We start from the raw sequence: 16,459 nt of genomic DNA, 5'->3' as shown, positions 1-16,459 counted from the left end.
ATCGTTTTGCTCTGTTTTGATACAGGGTCTTTCCGTGTCATCTAGGCTGGTCTTCAATCACAGTGCATCTCCTGCCATAAGCTCCTGAGTACTGAGACTACAAGAGTGCCTCCTCACCTCCGGAGCCATCAGTTTATAAGGTTGCAGGGATGTATGAGAAAGGAAGCATCTGTGGAAAATGTTGTTGATGGGCTAAGCAAGAGAAGATGAAGCATTAACTCTTGCATTCCTTGACATGGAAGACATCATTTGCCTTCATAAGACCACCTTCAGTGGAACGATCATGGTGAAAGCTTACTGTCATATGAGTTTTGTAAGCACTGGAGAAGACATTTTCTGTTGTTGTGAGATTTTTATATACACTAAATAGGGAGATATATAACTAAAGAAAGATAAATTATGTTAAGAGGATATACTGTTCTTGTTTTCAATGAGATGTGTCACCATATGTTTCATGATGGACCACCCTTAGGGGGGAAAAAAACTAATGACTTGGGGCTGGAGACATGGCTCAGGGGGTTACGAGCACTGACTCTCTTCCAGAGGACCCAGGTTCAATTCCCAGCTCCCACATGGCAGCTTATAACTGTAACTACAGTTCCAGGGAATCCAACACCCTCAGACAAAGATGAATGCAGACAAAACACCAAAGCACACAAAATTTTAAAAAAAAAAAAATGAGTCAAAAGAAAGGTAGGAATTGTTATAGTGGGCAAAAATAATACAAGAGCTGCCCCAGAAGAGAGAGCAGGTGACTCCTCTACAGTCACAGGAGTGAAGACAGTATTTTAGTCATTTTTCTCATTGTGACAGAATGCCTTATACAGAGCAAGGAGGGAAGAGAGACTTAACTTTGGTCACGGTCTGAGAGGATACAGACCATCATGATGGGGAAGGCATGATGGCAGGTGGCTGGCAGAGTAGGAACCAGAGGGGAGGGGAATTCCAGTGCTCAGTTGGAGTTCTCTTTTCCCTTTTTTATTCAGTCTGGGACACTAAATCACAAGCTCCTGCTAACCACACCACAACATGTCTTTCCCCATTCAGTGAGTCCTCCCCAAAAAAGCCCTCATAAACATTAATGCCCCAAGTGTTTCTTGACCCAAGCAAGTTGACAACTGAGATGAATCATTACAGCTCACATAAGACTGTGGGTGAGCATATGTAGACCTGAGGCCTGTGGAAAGTTCTCTTCTGCTTACCTAAATTTCCTCAGTGGAAAGCGAACCCAGATCCACTGAGAGCGAAAAGTAAAACTGGCAAATTTGGCAAATTCTCAAATTTATATTTCTTCTGAAATACGCAAAGAAAGTCTTTTTATAACTCAATTAATTTCTTTTTAACACTTCACTCTGTTTGGAAAGATGTAGGAGGACAAGGATACTATAAAAATGCCAATTAATAGGTCCAGCTGGAACAACCTCTAAAGTGGGAGATACTCAACCAACTCAAAAAATGTAGCTGTTCTTATCATCCTCCTCTTCTCAAGCTGGCCTCTGAGCCCAGGGGAAGCCGGAAGAACTAAAGAGTTGGTTTGATCCTTGCCTTGTAGCCTGCCATCACTGTGCTAGTCTCTGTGGGGCGCTGCGTATGACTTATGGGTGTACCAAATTGTTAGCCTGAGAAACAGTCCTGTTTTCTGAGGGCACAGTCCATCACCCTTGCTCCTGAGACTTCACATCTACCTTCCAACCATCATTGCTTCCACTCTTTAACAGACCTACTGTGTAAATATCCTCAGAGTCTGAAGGTGGCTCCCAGTGAGCATCCGGCCTCACTCGCTCCCTTGCTTGACACAAGGGGTCTTTGAGAACCAGTAAAGCTCATCTTTTTAAGTACCTTTACTCACCTTTGCCACAAAATCACTCCCATTGACACAGAGACTGCTGTGGAATAATCCTTCTGTACACTGTGTGAATATATGTCACTATGGTTGGTTTAATAAACAAGCTACTGGCCAGTAGCTGAACAAGATAAAGTTAGGTGGGAAAGCCAAACTGAGAGTGATGGGATGAAGAAGGGTGGAGAAGAGACACCAGCACACACGGAGGAAGCAGGATGTGTAGAAAATGAGGTAACAAGTCATGAGTCACGTGGCAGAGGGTAGATAAGAAATATGGGTTAATTTAAATGTAAGAGTTGGCTAGTAACAAGCCTGAGCTATAGGCATTTATAAGTAATCATAGGTCTCTGTGTTAGTTATTTGGGAGCAGGTGGTTGGGACAGGAAAACTCCCCTACAAGAGACACCCTAAGTAACCACCTCACAGGAACATTCCAGATGGAAAATGGGGACAACAACTCATCTATCTGGGGCTGCTTACCACCTCAGAGAAGCCAGGAGACCATGTTTAACTACTTCTTTCTACACATTTAGGAGCCAGAAGAAGCAGGCTGCTTCAGTTTACTGGTGGGGTCTTCCAGAGCATCGCATCCTACTTTTTATCTTGCTACTAAACCCACCTACTTAACCTGAATGGGTAGAGGGGTCTTTGTTAGATTGCAGAAGAAAATATATGATAGATACTCTGGGTATGATTCTAAATAACAATAGACTTGCATTGTTAGAACTGAGGATTACTTAAAATGGAACTACAAGAGTCCTAAGATCTGATGCACTCCACACAAGCAGTAATGACTGACATCTGTGCTTTCTATTTCCCCATGTACTTAGAACTCTGTTGAAAATATTCTTTCACTGCTACGGTATTACAGTGGTGACTTTTCAAGCCAGCATTCCATTGTGATTGTTTTAGCATCCCTTTGTTTTGATGGCATTACCATCTTTGTAATTCTATACTGAGGGGATTGTTTAAAAGGCACAAATTTTACAAATAGACAAGTCAATAAACATGCTTTACTGCTACCTAAACTGCAAACCCAAAATATTTACCAGCCGACTATGTTTAGGCCATTTATGCATTCTCCCTGAAAGGTCACGTCTCTGGATGGAAGGGCAGACTGGCATTACTTGTGTTTTGTTCATTGTCGCCTAACCTGTAGCAGCCTTTCTCTTCTTGGGAAAAGAAAACCTCATCAATTAATATTAGCATACATAGGTCTGACACTCAAGGCTGTTAAATTTTCAAAGCTTATTAATGCTACAATGTTACTAAGAATGTGTCAAGTGTGTTAAAATATTAGCTTCACTTAAGAAGCTTTAAAGTTGACGTACTTACTAAAACAAAAATGTTTATCGATTGTCCCTTTCAGTGTTTAGTAAATTAACTCCTTAATCATGATTGTGAAGTCAATGCATTTGAGCCATGTTTGGATCTTTGAGGATAAATTATAAATACACAGGAGGTTAAATAAAACAGCCAATGAGTGATACATCTTATAACAGGTACATAGGTTTTTAATTCTATACCAAGAGTAATTTAATGAGTCCATCAAATCTCAAAAGTTTATAATTCATTGTGCTTCTATGTTGTACTACATTGCTGGATTTTTCTACTAGAATTTTGCACCTTGTTTCATAATGAACACATAAACTTTGGAAAACATTTACCAACTTGCAAATTGGTGATGAATGTATGCCAATTACAGCTGTTCATATTTGTTAAGTTCCCATTTCTTCTAACTGGCTTTAACATTAGACAAACCAGGCTTAAATCAAACTCTCCATTATTCCCATGGCCTTACATATCTGTACTGACTCAATGTCCCTGTCTGTATAATAAGGACAATTATATTTAAGGTTCCTCCAGAGTGATGAGTTTTTTGTTTTGTTTTATAAACTGCCCAATGACGGGTGCTCAGTGACATAGCTTTAATGAGCTCATAAAGGAGGAACTTGGAGTTCAGACGTGGAGGAAGGAAGGTGTAGGTTTTCTGTGTGAGGCTGTTATGAACAAAGTCTCAGAGGCAAGTGACATTTCTTTTTGTGGTTGATGTTTACATCTTTCACTGTTGATCACATATTCTCGGTCCATGTTCACAGACTTCTAGTGCTACCTATGAACATCTGTATCCACTGGTTGGCCCCAGGGATACACTACATGACATACGCTGGAAATAGAACCCTCAGCTTTACTTTCACATTGGCATCTTCAACCAGTCTCTTGCATTCTGCTCATGCATCTTCTAGTTTTGTTTCTTATTTTTATTTATTGTATGTGTGGATGTGTGTGAATGTGACATGCCACAGTGTGCATGTGGAGATCAGAGGACAACTTATGACATGTGGCTCTCTCCTTTCATCATATGGGTTCTGGAGTATGAACTCAGGTCACCAGCTTTAGTGGCAAACTCCTTACCCACTAAGTCATCCATCCAAGTAACCCCAATGCTTCCAGTTCTGACACTGGAATGGGGAGGGGGTGCCTCTATTCCATAGAATTGACTAAACAGAGTCCTTTACTTCTCATCCAGAAATGTTTCCTACCCATGTTCCATTTTGCTTTTGACTGCCTTTGTCCAGGTCTTGATACTTTCATGTACAGGTGAGCGTTCACTTTTTCCTATGCTCTTAATTTACTCTAGATATAGAAGACTGGTCCTACTTCATGACTTTGTTCCATATACTGTGTATCTAAGAAAAACATGCACAGGTCTTCACTTTTCAAAGTATAGTATGTAAGGTCGAAAGGAACACCTAGGATACTTACCTGCTCCAAGTACAGATTCCTATGGACATCATCATGGTCTGTATATGACCCCAAAGGCCAATGTGTTAAAATCTTGGTTGCCATGTGAAGGGTTTGGGGACAGAGTTTAGACTATGAGGGTTTTTATCCTCTTCAGGGAATTAATTGATCTTATGATTTGATAGCATCCCTGGCACAATAGGTTACTTCTTACTCTCAACCACACATGCCCTCCACTAGCCAGCCATCATTAGGCGAGCACCTTTCCTTCTCCACACCTTTCCAGCATGGTACACTGCTTCACCACAAACTTAAGGCAATGGAGCAGCTAAGCATGGGCTGAAACCATGAACTGTAACAACTGAAGAAGCTGTACTAGCCTACAGCAGAGCTTCCTGTGACACTAAATTTTAACTTTTTAGTTCTGCTTTTTAAAATAGGGGCTTCAGTTCTGTTATTCTGTTCAGAGGAAAACTTTGAAGGAAAAAAAAACTTATTTATACCTGCACATTTTTGCCCCAGTATATTTTTGATCCTTTATAATAAAACCAAGCATGTATTTTAAAATTAAAATCAAGACTCACACATGGCAAGAAGGTACAAAGATGTAAAAAGTATTTCAGTATTTCCAAAAGCTTAGGCATTTTCACCTCACATTTTCCAGCTGCTGTCTGGACACTTCTTGCTAGTCACCACAAGGTGGAGGCACACCTGCATTTGAGAAGTGTTTCTAAGCAAAGAACTTTAACTTCCTGTGGATGCATTTCAAAGCTACCTCTGGAAGGGTTAGCGTCTAAGCAGCAGCTAGGAGAGACTATCTGTTCCACATAGTAATCACGAAAATAACTTAGTAGTTCAAGGCATAACACAAAAGTCCCTAGCAATTTTTTTTCACTGATCCATCTCTTAGAGAAGCATTCCGAGACCCTGCCCAGGAACTCTGCCCCCTGGTTCCTCCCCATTTGCTGAAACTTGGAACTAAAAGGCTGTTCATGTTTCCTGAGCAATCGAAACTTTTTATACCAAAAATGTGTGCACACCTCAGCCTCGACCACATACACTAACACCAAGATACAGGAAGCATTAAACAAATTTTAACATTTAAATATTCACAACTAACAAATACGACCAATGTCAATATTCAGACAATCTTTTGCACAAAGTTTTGGTTTACAGAACCATGTGGTTTTTAAATTGTTTATATGTTTTTTAGTACTTTTAAATAATTTCTTACAACATTTTAAAGCAAGCATTGTACCAGAGCCCAGAAAACACAACAGTTCTCTAGTGCATCTCAAATTTAAAAATCAAATGTATTTCCATAATTTTCCTTCCTTCTTCTAACTACTCCCATGCTCCCATGACCCCTACTCCCTCTCAAATCCATGGCCTCTTATTCGTTATTATTGTTACATATAAATAAATATACCTGATGAGTCCACTTAGTTTTACACAGATATGTGTGTGTGTTTAGGGATCACTAGTTGGTATTATATAATCATTTAGGGCGCTCATCCTGGACCACTGATTGTCTCTCATCGACTGTTAACTGCTTATAGCACTGAAGCACCCCATCTAGGTATGGGACCTTGTAAGATTTCACCCATCCACATTGGCATGTCAGCTAATGTTGTCAGTGTTGGTTAAGCAGCCATGTTTAAGTAGCTTCTCTGTAACAGATAGAAGACACAATCTTGCAGATGTCCTGGTCCTCTGGCTCTTAAAATCATTCTACCCCTCTTCTGCGATGTCCCTGAGCCTTCGGTGCAGAGGTTGTGTTGTTGCTTGTAAATGCAGCACTTTTACTCTGTGAAGAAAGGTCACGAGGCACGACAAAACCCAGAATCAGAGCTTTATTGTGGAGAGGGGGGAGGCAGAAGAGAGTGATCAGGCCTGTGAAAGACATATGCCAGGAGAGATAGGGGAGGAGACGAGAGCAGAAGAGAAAGGGGAGGAGTCTGTGACTGGCTTTTTAAGGATTCCCCCTGCACATGTGCATGTGGGCTTATGGAGCTATGCCAGGCATGCACAGATTGTGCAGCACACAGATGACGTAAGACCCCTTACTTAGCTACTGAACTGTACATATGCGATCATATAACTGGAGTGGCAGAATCCTAACATTCCAGACTTTTTGCTTATTATAAAAAAGCAGGTAAGCAGGTGAACAGGAATAGGGGCATTGTTTCTCCCGAAAAACTGCTTCCGGCTGACTTGGTGGGCGTCGGTTGACTCTTGGAGGGGTAGGGAAGGGGACTTTTGGGGGAGCCAGTTGTCCTGGGGTCATCTGCTGCTTTGAGAATTGTCTAACAAGCTGCTGTCCAGGTGGATTCAAGGTGGTTTCCAAGCTTGCTGACCTGTCCAGGTGGATTCTCTGGAGCTTGGAAAAAATTTTCAACATATTAAGAAGTAGCTATGGAAAATTTAAAATGTTGGGCTGGTAACTATAACATTGTAGTGTTTAGTACTTTGCTTATATTGGTTAGTTTAGTGAGAGAGAGAGGGAGAGGGAGAAAGGGAGAGAGAGGAAGAGGAGAGAGGGAGAGAGGGAGAGAGAGAGAGAGAGAGAGAGAGAGAGAGAGAGAGAGAGAGAGAGAGAGAGATTTGGAACATGTTTTTAATTTTTACCTGAGATAAGCCTTATCAGAGACAGATTATTTTAAGGCACCTGTTTCCTTTATTAGTTTAGCATCCAGGAGACACAGGTGATCAATTGCTGAGAGCATTTAACAGTAATAGATTGTTATATTAAAGTCTGTTTTTGTAGAGCCCAGACACTTTTGGGTCTGGGGGTGTAAATACCTCTGGTCTGTTACTGTTTCCTTACCGCGTGGGTATACACTTGATGGTCCTTGGACTCCAGCTCTATGGTGGTCCTGTAACAATTAGCTGAGTAGTTAATTAGAAGAGGGAACCAGGAAGAGAAAAGCTTGTGGGGTAAAACCTCATTCTTCTGGAATTGGGGACAGGGCAGTGGATCCTGGTGTCCTCTGGAACAGAGAGAGAGCAGGGCCCTGTCTGTGTCACTGTGCATGAGGAGGAGAAGCACTGCTGACCAGTCTAGAGTGAGGCACATGGAGGGAGCAAATGAAATGAAAGCTCCTACCTTGGCTGGAAAATCTCTTCCCATTAGGTACCCCTGAAAGGACAATGAAGTGGTGGGTTCTGGTGAGGTGAGTAAGGCTGTCCCCCTACCCTGACAATAGGGAAATGAGGAGAGGTGGAACCCCAAAACTCCCCCAAGACTAAGTGGCTCAGTGTCCAACAGGAAGGAAATGGATCGCCCCATGCTGCATCCTGGGTTCCCTGTGAGCCCGTGGACAAGCCTAGAAGGTCTGCTGGAGGTCTTTGATGTCCCCATGCCACAAGGTGCACGAGGGCAGTCAGCTGACCAATTCTCTCTCTAGGTGGCTTTATGAACCGAGGGGCAAGGCATGCACTAGCCCTCATGGCCTTTTCTAGCACACATTTAAAACAGGGATCTGGAAACCATTGTGCAGCAGCCGCTCAGATAACATGTGCCAGCATTTGGCAATTCTGTACATGGGCTTTCTCATCTCTCCCATGGTACCTTAAATGCCACAGCTGAAACTTCCGCCTGTAGGGTCAGGAGCCTTGCTCTCCAGATGAAGCATAGCCCTGATGTTAGGAATCTCTGGGAGACGAGACAGATTTTATTCCATATCTCGAATTAGTTTTTTTGTTGTTGTTTTGTTTTGTTTTTTGGGTTTTTTTGTTTGTTTGTTTTTGTTTTTGTTTTTGTTTTTTTGGTAGTTTGCTGGCTTGAGGACAGCTTTAGGAAGACCTGCCAGGAGGCAGGCTGTAAACTGATCTCTGGCTGGAGAGCCATCTGGACTATTATGATCCCAATGTGGGTCCTGATCACAAATTCATTTGCATGCATCCTAGCCTGCTTCCAGACCTGTCTGTGCTTCTCAGGGCAGCTGAGAAGGGTGACAGCAAGAGTGAAAGTGAGATCCAGAGTTGGAGACACTGGAGAACAGAGCAGAGGTCAGATAAGCTGAGGTTCTTTGGAGTCAGAGATTCCTCAGGTTCAGGAATGCACGTGGGCAGGAGAGGAAAAATCAGAAAGAGACGGTTCAGCCTTTAGGTAAAAGTGTGGGGATAAGGTAACTTTTCATTTGCCCATTCGCTGGCAGAAGTTAGATAATTCCTGTGAAATATCGGGGTTCAAGCAGCTGTTACATGGCCATATTTCTAGGGATATTTAAGGCATTTATCAGAGGAGGAAGCCTTTATGTCCCATGACTGCAGCTGAGAGAAAAATAAAATTAAAAAATTAAAATGACAAACGGGATCCAAGACTCCCATCTTAGGTGTCCATGAGAGTAGGTATTCTGTGGACTGGCATAAATTAGCAGCACAAATTCACCAAGGGAGAGGTAAGGGCTGGGAGTATATATAACAGATGATACTCCAGGAGTCCAGACAGCATTCAATGCTTCATCAAGAGAAAATGAGTCATGGTACGCAGCCGGAGGATGCCCTCCAGGGGTCCCATTCGAGAGATATATCTCAGTCTACAGTTGTGGGGAATGGCGAGGGATCAGAAAAGGAAAATTCATCAAACTGGGCAGCTGGTGTGTTTTGCAGAGCAATCCTTGTGGCTGGGCAAATGAAAAAGTGGGTAGTAGTAGATCTAAGAAACCTTGGTACAGGGTCCTGGACACAGAGCGCTGGAAGAGCCTGATTTGCACAGCACCAATGTTGGTTTTAAATAAGTGGTGCTGTTACCGCTGTTACCGTGAGAGAAAGGTCACAAGGCACGACAAAACCCAGTATCTGAGCTTTATTGGTGGGGGGAGGGAGGGACAGAAGAGTGTGACCAGTCCTGTTGGAAAGACACGTGAGGAGAAGGGAGAGATGGGGGAGGAGTCTGTGGCCAGCTTTTTAAGGATTCCCCCTGCACATGCACATGTGGGCTTATGGAACTATGCCGATTGCATGATCGCGCTGTGCACATTGCATGATCACGCAGCGCACGGATGACATAAGATGTAAGACTCCTTACTTAGCTACTGAACTGTGCCATGTGCAGTCATGCAGCTGGAGGAGTGGCAGAATCCTAACATGTATAATTTACATGTTATCAGTTGGGGCTGGGCTCCCCAGTCAGTTGTTCTCTGCATTGTGAGCAGCTGTGGCTTTTTCTGTAAAGTGTAAGTGCTCTCCACTTGCTGTTAAAGAAGAAAAATAAAAGCTGCTTTGATGAAGGTAAGAGCCACATGTATGTGTGCACATAACCATACACACTTAGATGCAGGCAAAGATTACACGGTTTAGGGAAGTAGCAGAAGTACTAAGATCCATGACCTCACTAGCCACCGATAACTAACTAGGTTAGAGCATGATTTCCGTCCTGTTGAGTCGGACTTAAGTCCAATTAGAGAGCTGTTGGTTGCCGCCAAGATAGAAGTGCCTTCATTGCACCTTTAGGGATATCTTGCCATGATGTCATTGTGGTTCATAGGCATTATATCTGGGCAGAGCTATCGATCCTTTGGTAGTTTGCAAACCACCTTCCAGTACTGTGAAAAAAGCCCTCAGGGAGGAGACTCCCAGGTCAGATTCAATTCAATTCCTCCAATCCTGTCTCCAAAGTGTGTGCTATCTTCAGCAACCGGACTTCTAGGAAGTAAACACAGGTAATAGCAATAGCCTACACTGTTTTAGGAGTTGCTTGGACTCCCCCAGTGGCAGAAACCAGGAAAATAAAAAATGACCATGGAGGTAGGAGGAGTTCTAGTGGGAAATACCAAGATGCAGGTAATATGAAGGGAGAAAAATGGGGGGGGGGAGGCTTTAGAGAAGGCAGAGAAGACACTATAGAAGGAGAGGAGAGAAAGGAGAGAGCAATAACACTGGGGATGTTTTAAAAAGCCGGGAGGGGGGGGGAGGGCTGGAGAGATGGCTCAGAGGTTAAGAGCACTGCTTACTCTTCCAAAGGTCCTGAGTTCAATTCCCAGCAACCACTTGGTGGTTCACAACCATCTGTAATGAGATCTTGCGCCCTCTTTTGTCCTGCAGGGATATGTGCAGACAGAATACTGTACATAATAAATAAATAAATCCTTTAAAAAAAAAAAAAGCAATCAACGTCTCAACATTCAGAGGCTAATCCAGTGGGGCCCTCAGCCTTTGTTCATATTCATGTTTCATTCGTTGGCTATCTGTCCCTGTGCTTTATCCAACTTGGTTTCAACATTCTCACTCATATAAACCCTCCTCTTTCTCATAATTAGACTCCCAGAGCTCCACCCGGGCCTAGCCGTGGATCTCTGCATCCAGATCCCTCAGTCATTGAATGGGTTCTTGCACGACTATTAGGGTTTGGCATCCATCACCAGAGTTGGTCAGTTTTGGCTGTTCTGACCATTGCCAGCAATTGATTGGCTTGATCTGTTTGGAGCTCTAGCAGTGGTACCGGTCCTGTGCTCATTGCATGAGTTGGCTGTTTAACCCTGGGCTTATGCAGGGACGCTTGGCTCTGTCTGGGAGGAAGGGACTGGACCTGCCTGGACTGAGTCTACCAGGTTGATCTCAGTCCTAGGGGGAGGCTTTGCCCTGAGGAGGGGGGGGGGGGCTGGGGAGAGAGGAGGGCAGGGGTGGGGAGGACAAGGGAATCCATGGCTGATATGTTGATCTGAATGGTATTGTAAAATAAAATAAAATAAATAAAGAAAAATTAAAAATAAATAAAATTAAGGCAGCAAACTTACTGCTGCCAAACCAAAAAAAAAAAAAAAGCCACAGAGATGATAATACTCTCCAAGAGCCATAGACTCTAATAAAATCCCCAGTACTGGGCGTTAGAAACCTCTTTTCAAAGACAATTGTGAATATAATCTGATACTGTCATTTACATCCACACATCCCTCACGAGCTTAGGTGTGAGACTGTGAGAAGGCACCGAAATGGAGATGGGTGTGTTATTAAATTGAGACAGAGGTTCAAGGCAATACAGGAATCTCTTTCCTGATCCTAAATAATGATGGGAAGTACTAAAATAATCAAGAACATAGTAACAAGACAAAGGACCAATGAGCACCAAAGCAGCTTGTGGAAATGTATGCACAGACAGAACAGCGCATATTACTGAACCACCCTGAGCAAAAATGAGACAAAGCAGAACCTTGTGTGCAGCATGCATTTCCTCAGTTCCAAATCCCTTTCTTTACTCTGCTTTGTGAGGTGGAACTGCTTCCAAAGAGTCTTTTCTCCCCTCCAGCCAGCTGGATCCTGGACTCCGCCAAGAGAGGGTGCAGAGAGCGCATGGGCAGCACCAGAACAGGCGCTGTTTCTTTCCAGAGGTCTGTTTTCAGTGTGGCTCAACTGAATCAAAACCGAGAATAACGACAACAGAATCCCTGTATATGAGGGCCAGTGAACCAGCACCAAGGAAAACCAAAAGCCAGCTGCCAAATATTTGAATATTACAAGAAAACCACAGGAAAGAGGGCAATAGGCAGTCAGAAAGACTTCCCTAGAGTTTACCTTTTCTAAAAGTTTAAATAGAAAAAAATCTACATAAAGAGAATCAAGAACAAAGTATCAAAATCAAACCTCAGTCCAGCCTGGAGGCACAACTGGGAAGGGCCGAGGCAGGCAGATCTCTGAGTTCCAGACCAGCCTGGTCTACATAGAAGTTCCAGGTCCACCAAAGCTGCACAGTGAGACCCACCCACCCCCAAAAAAGAGTGGGGGTGGGAAGGAGAAGAAAGAAGAAAGGGAGGAAGAGAAAAAGGAGAAATCCAGCTTCCTAAATTAGCATGATGAAAGAGGGAACGACACCTGTGTTTCAGCTATGAAAACAGGAGAGACACACCCCAGAAAAGAACAATATGCCATAAACATCTACTTCAAGTGGAGCTGAGAAACATGAACAAACAGTGCAGGCCTAAGTCAGAATCAGAACAAGGAGGAGATGAGACAGAACTCAGAAAAGAATCCAGTTGAACAGTTTCAAATAAAGAACACAACTGAATAAATACCCAAAGGCCACTAAGGCCAAGGTAGTGACTCTGCTCCTCACATTGTCTTTCTTTTTCTCCTTCCTACCCAAGTACACAGATTAGAGACTCCAAGAATTTCAGGACATTTCTTACTTTTTAACTTGTAAACAGTAGAATGTATTTTCTACTTTTGGAGGGCTTCCAACCACCTTCTCTGCTGTCCAAATACTGACGTAAATAATGAAGCTGAAACATACCTTACTCTTGTATAGCAGTTTCCTTCGAATTGAAACACTTCCTCCAGAAGCGAGGGGAAGGCTCAGGAGAGTCGGGAGAGAAATCCAGAGTGGTGCTGAGAGCCCCTCTCTCGTCTCCAGCAGTATATAAAGGAGAGCTTCAGTGGTTAAGAGCAATGGCTGCTCTTCCACAGAACCCAGCCTATGGTAGTTCACCATCTGTAACTGTTTCCAGGAGATCAGATACCCTCTTCTGACCTCCATGGCACTGGGTATGGAAATGGTGAACAAATATACAAGCAGGCTAAACACCCACATAAAATTAAAAAAAAAATAGCTGATTAAATATTGAAGACACCTTGGTAAGTCACGTGCTTGTCAGAGGCTAGAAGAAAAGCCACCAGGTTTACTATACTTGTGAATTTGTGAGGGGTACAGTGGTCTAAGGCATGGAATAGCCCCTACCTAAGTAACATTGTACTTAGCATTTCCCACTGCTGAAAAGGATAGAATTCTGGATTGCTAGAAAACTGAAAGACCTAGTTCTTGAATGTCAGAAAACTTCCATGGGGCAGAGCAGGAGGGCCATGGAGCAAATTAAGGCTATAATACAATAACCCACCATTTAGGCCACATGGTATGGTATATCCTAACATTCTAGAGATACAGTTATTATACCCAGATCACAGGGACCCCAAAAAGACCACTACAGAGACTGAATCCCATATGTAAAAGCAAAGAGCCTTTATTATATTCAAGCTCTGAGCTTGGCCTCTCGGCCTAAGTGGTGAGAACAGAGAGCCCTGAGCTCAGGTGGGTTGGTTTTATTTTTCATAGCAGAGGTTGGGGTGAGGGGATTTCCAGGGTTCAGGGCCCTGATTGGCTGACAATTGTCTAGGGTATCTGTAAAAAAATAAAAAAATAAAAACAGATGTGTGCTAGACTCAGGGACATTTGGCCACCTTATCTAATGGTTGGAATGTTTGGGGTGTCAGGTACTTCCTCATCCCTGGGTGGATCCCTGGGTGGTGTCAGCTTAAGGCTTTTCCTGGATCTGGGTGTTGCCTGCCAGTAAGCCTGTCACAGAAGCTGTGTCTGGGCCCCTAAGCCTGTCGTGGTAGCTGTGTGGTCAAGCTGTTTTGGGGTCCCTCCACAGTCTCTAGCAGTGCTGAAATAGAAGTCATCAACACAAACCTCTACTGTTCCAGAGCTAAGGTAGTTTTTCTAGAGCCTTACTGTTCACTGATTATAAAGCAAGTGCTGGCATTTTAACAATTACATAACAGAATAGTAAACATGCGACCAGAGCTACCCATTAAAAGCGGGTATCATCAGCTATACCAAGGCCTAAGATCACATCAGCGGAGCGCCAGCTCACAATATTGTCAGGATAGGGTCCAATTCAGGAAAAGGTAGCCAAGTCCCCAATGCCTCTACTTCCAAAATACCAACACCTCAACCTCTCCCTCACCTCACCACTTTTGATTTTAGTGCGTTTCACTACCACAGCTGACAGTGTAGAGAAAACACGGGTATTAAACAGAAAGGAATTGACATACCATTTTACGGCACACCAAAATTTGCTGCCATAGTGGACTTTGGAAATCTACCCACTTGGGTGAACTTTCAGTCTCAGCAGCTCCTTGGCCTAGTGATACAAACAAATGAAATGCTGACAACAGGATGGCAATAGCCATCAAGTTATCGTTTTGAGGAGCTGTTTGAGCTGCTTTCCTGGTCCAGTGCCAGTATATAGAAGCTTATTCACTTTCCCTAACATCTCGGGTGCATTCATCTATTTCCCCCAGTAGAAAGTTCCTGTTTCCAGTCTTGCTGTTTTCACACAGGTGGTCAAGTCCAAAGCTTGCTGTCGCTTTCTGTGTTAAAATCTTCAGCTAAGTTGGGTTTTCTTGCAATGCACACTTCCAAATACTTGTTTATATTTTTGTTTGCCAGATATTTCCCTTTTTATTCGACATTTGTTTTATTTATTACTCTCATTAACTGCTTTTCTTTGATTTCAAACGCCATCTTCAACTTACTCTTGCAGTACCAGACACCAAGTCCACAGCCTTACATATGCTGGACAAAAACCTCTTGGCTCACTCCCAGCCCACCGCCTCAATTCTTCTTACATTCCCCTTAAGGAATACATCTGCTTTTGCTTATTCTAATTTAGTTTTCTTGGAGACTTTTTCACCTTTAGTTCCAATATTTTCTTAAAATTTTAAATTCTGGGTTTTTGCTATTCTAGTTTGTTTTCTAAACATTAAAATTCATTATAAGGGGTTATAATTTTTAGCTACTTCATGGGCATTCTTCCATGTCTATGGGAACTTTATTTTGTCCTTTATTTTTCGTAAGTTAGTGAGTGCTACAATAATTTTGCCATCCTTGTTTGAATCACCATTTCTGAACTTTATTTCCTAAAGGCCTAGACAAGCAATAAAAGGCTCTACCCAATAAAAACAAGGCAGCTCTTTTTAAGTGTGTGCCCATTTCATAGCCAATTCGATTGTAATAGAGTTCTTTGTATAACAAAACAAGATATAAAATACTTCAATGCAAAAGTGTCTAATGAAAACAGATTTTTATCTAAAACTTCACCCCAGAAAACTAAAATCTTCAGCTGTAGTTTGCAGAGACCTAATGAAACTTACCAAAACCTTCTAGGAATTGTTTTATATAAAAATGTACTGAGGCCCAGACTGATGGCCCAGGGACAAGTGCTACACTAAGACCCGACAGTGTTTTAACAACCAGCAGTAGTGAATGCTGAGTAACTGATTTGTGTCCAGCACTAAAAGGGACTTCTGTACCAGAAGAGGGAGTGGGAAGACTGTAGAGCTGGGGAATGGGGAAGCATGCTCCGGGAATCACGAACTCGCAGCAGCTGAGGCAGCCCACACTTGGACCTATCAACCTTCAAGTCAGAGGTGGCGGAAGAGCGTACGGGGTCCTGTGCCTCCACACATACTGTCAATGGCTGCTGGAGAAGGGGGTTTCTGTCTTTAGTGCAGCACTGCTGAGGCCCCGATGTTCCAGCAGACAGGCCCACACTCTTGCTCAGATGGGAAGCCCTGGTTAAACTTAGTACATAGTAAAAACAGGTGGGAAAGAGACTTGCAGGGGGTGGGGGACTGTGGTGAAGAGGGGGATAAGGGAGAATAGAGAGGACTGTGACCAGAATGCATTGTAAGTGTCCATGAAATTGTCAATTACTTGCAGTAAATGTTTTTTTTTAAAGTTAAGTTAAATAGTATTAAAAGAAAAACATTAGTTTGGTGCATGCCCTGTATTTAATTAAAAACTTTTCTCATAAGGTGTGCTAAAGACCTTACCAGCCAAGGGAGATAATGTGAACAAAAAGAACATGGGGAGCTGGAGAGATGGCTCAACAGTTAAGAGCACTGCCTGTTCTTCCAGAGGAGCCGAGTTCAATTCCCAGCACCCACATGGTGGCTCACAACCATCTATAATGAGATCTGGTGCCCTCTTCTGGCCTGGAACACATGCAGGCAGAACACTGCATACATAATAAATAAATAAATAAATAAATAAATAAATAAATAAATAAATAAATAAATAGATAGATAGATAGATGAATGAATGAATGAATGAATAAATTTTTAAAAAAAAAGAACAAGGGCAGGACTGGGGTA

The sequence above is a fragment of the Peromyscus leucopus genome, chromosome 4 (assembly GCF_004664715.2).
Source record: "Peromyscus leucopus breed LL Stock chromosome 4, UCI_PerLeu_2.1, whole genome shotgun sequence".
Lineage (NCBI taxonomy): Eukaryota > Metazoa > Chordata > Mammalia > Rodentia > Cricetidae > Peromyscus > Peromyscus leucopus.
This window is presented reverse-complemented; position numbering follows the sequence as displayed.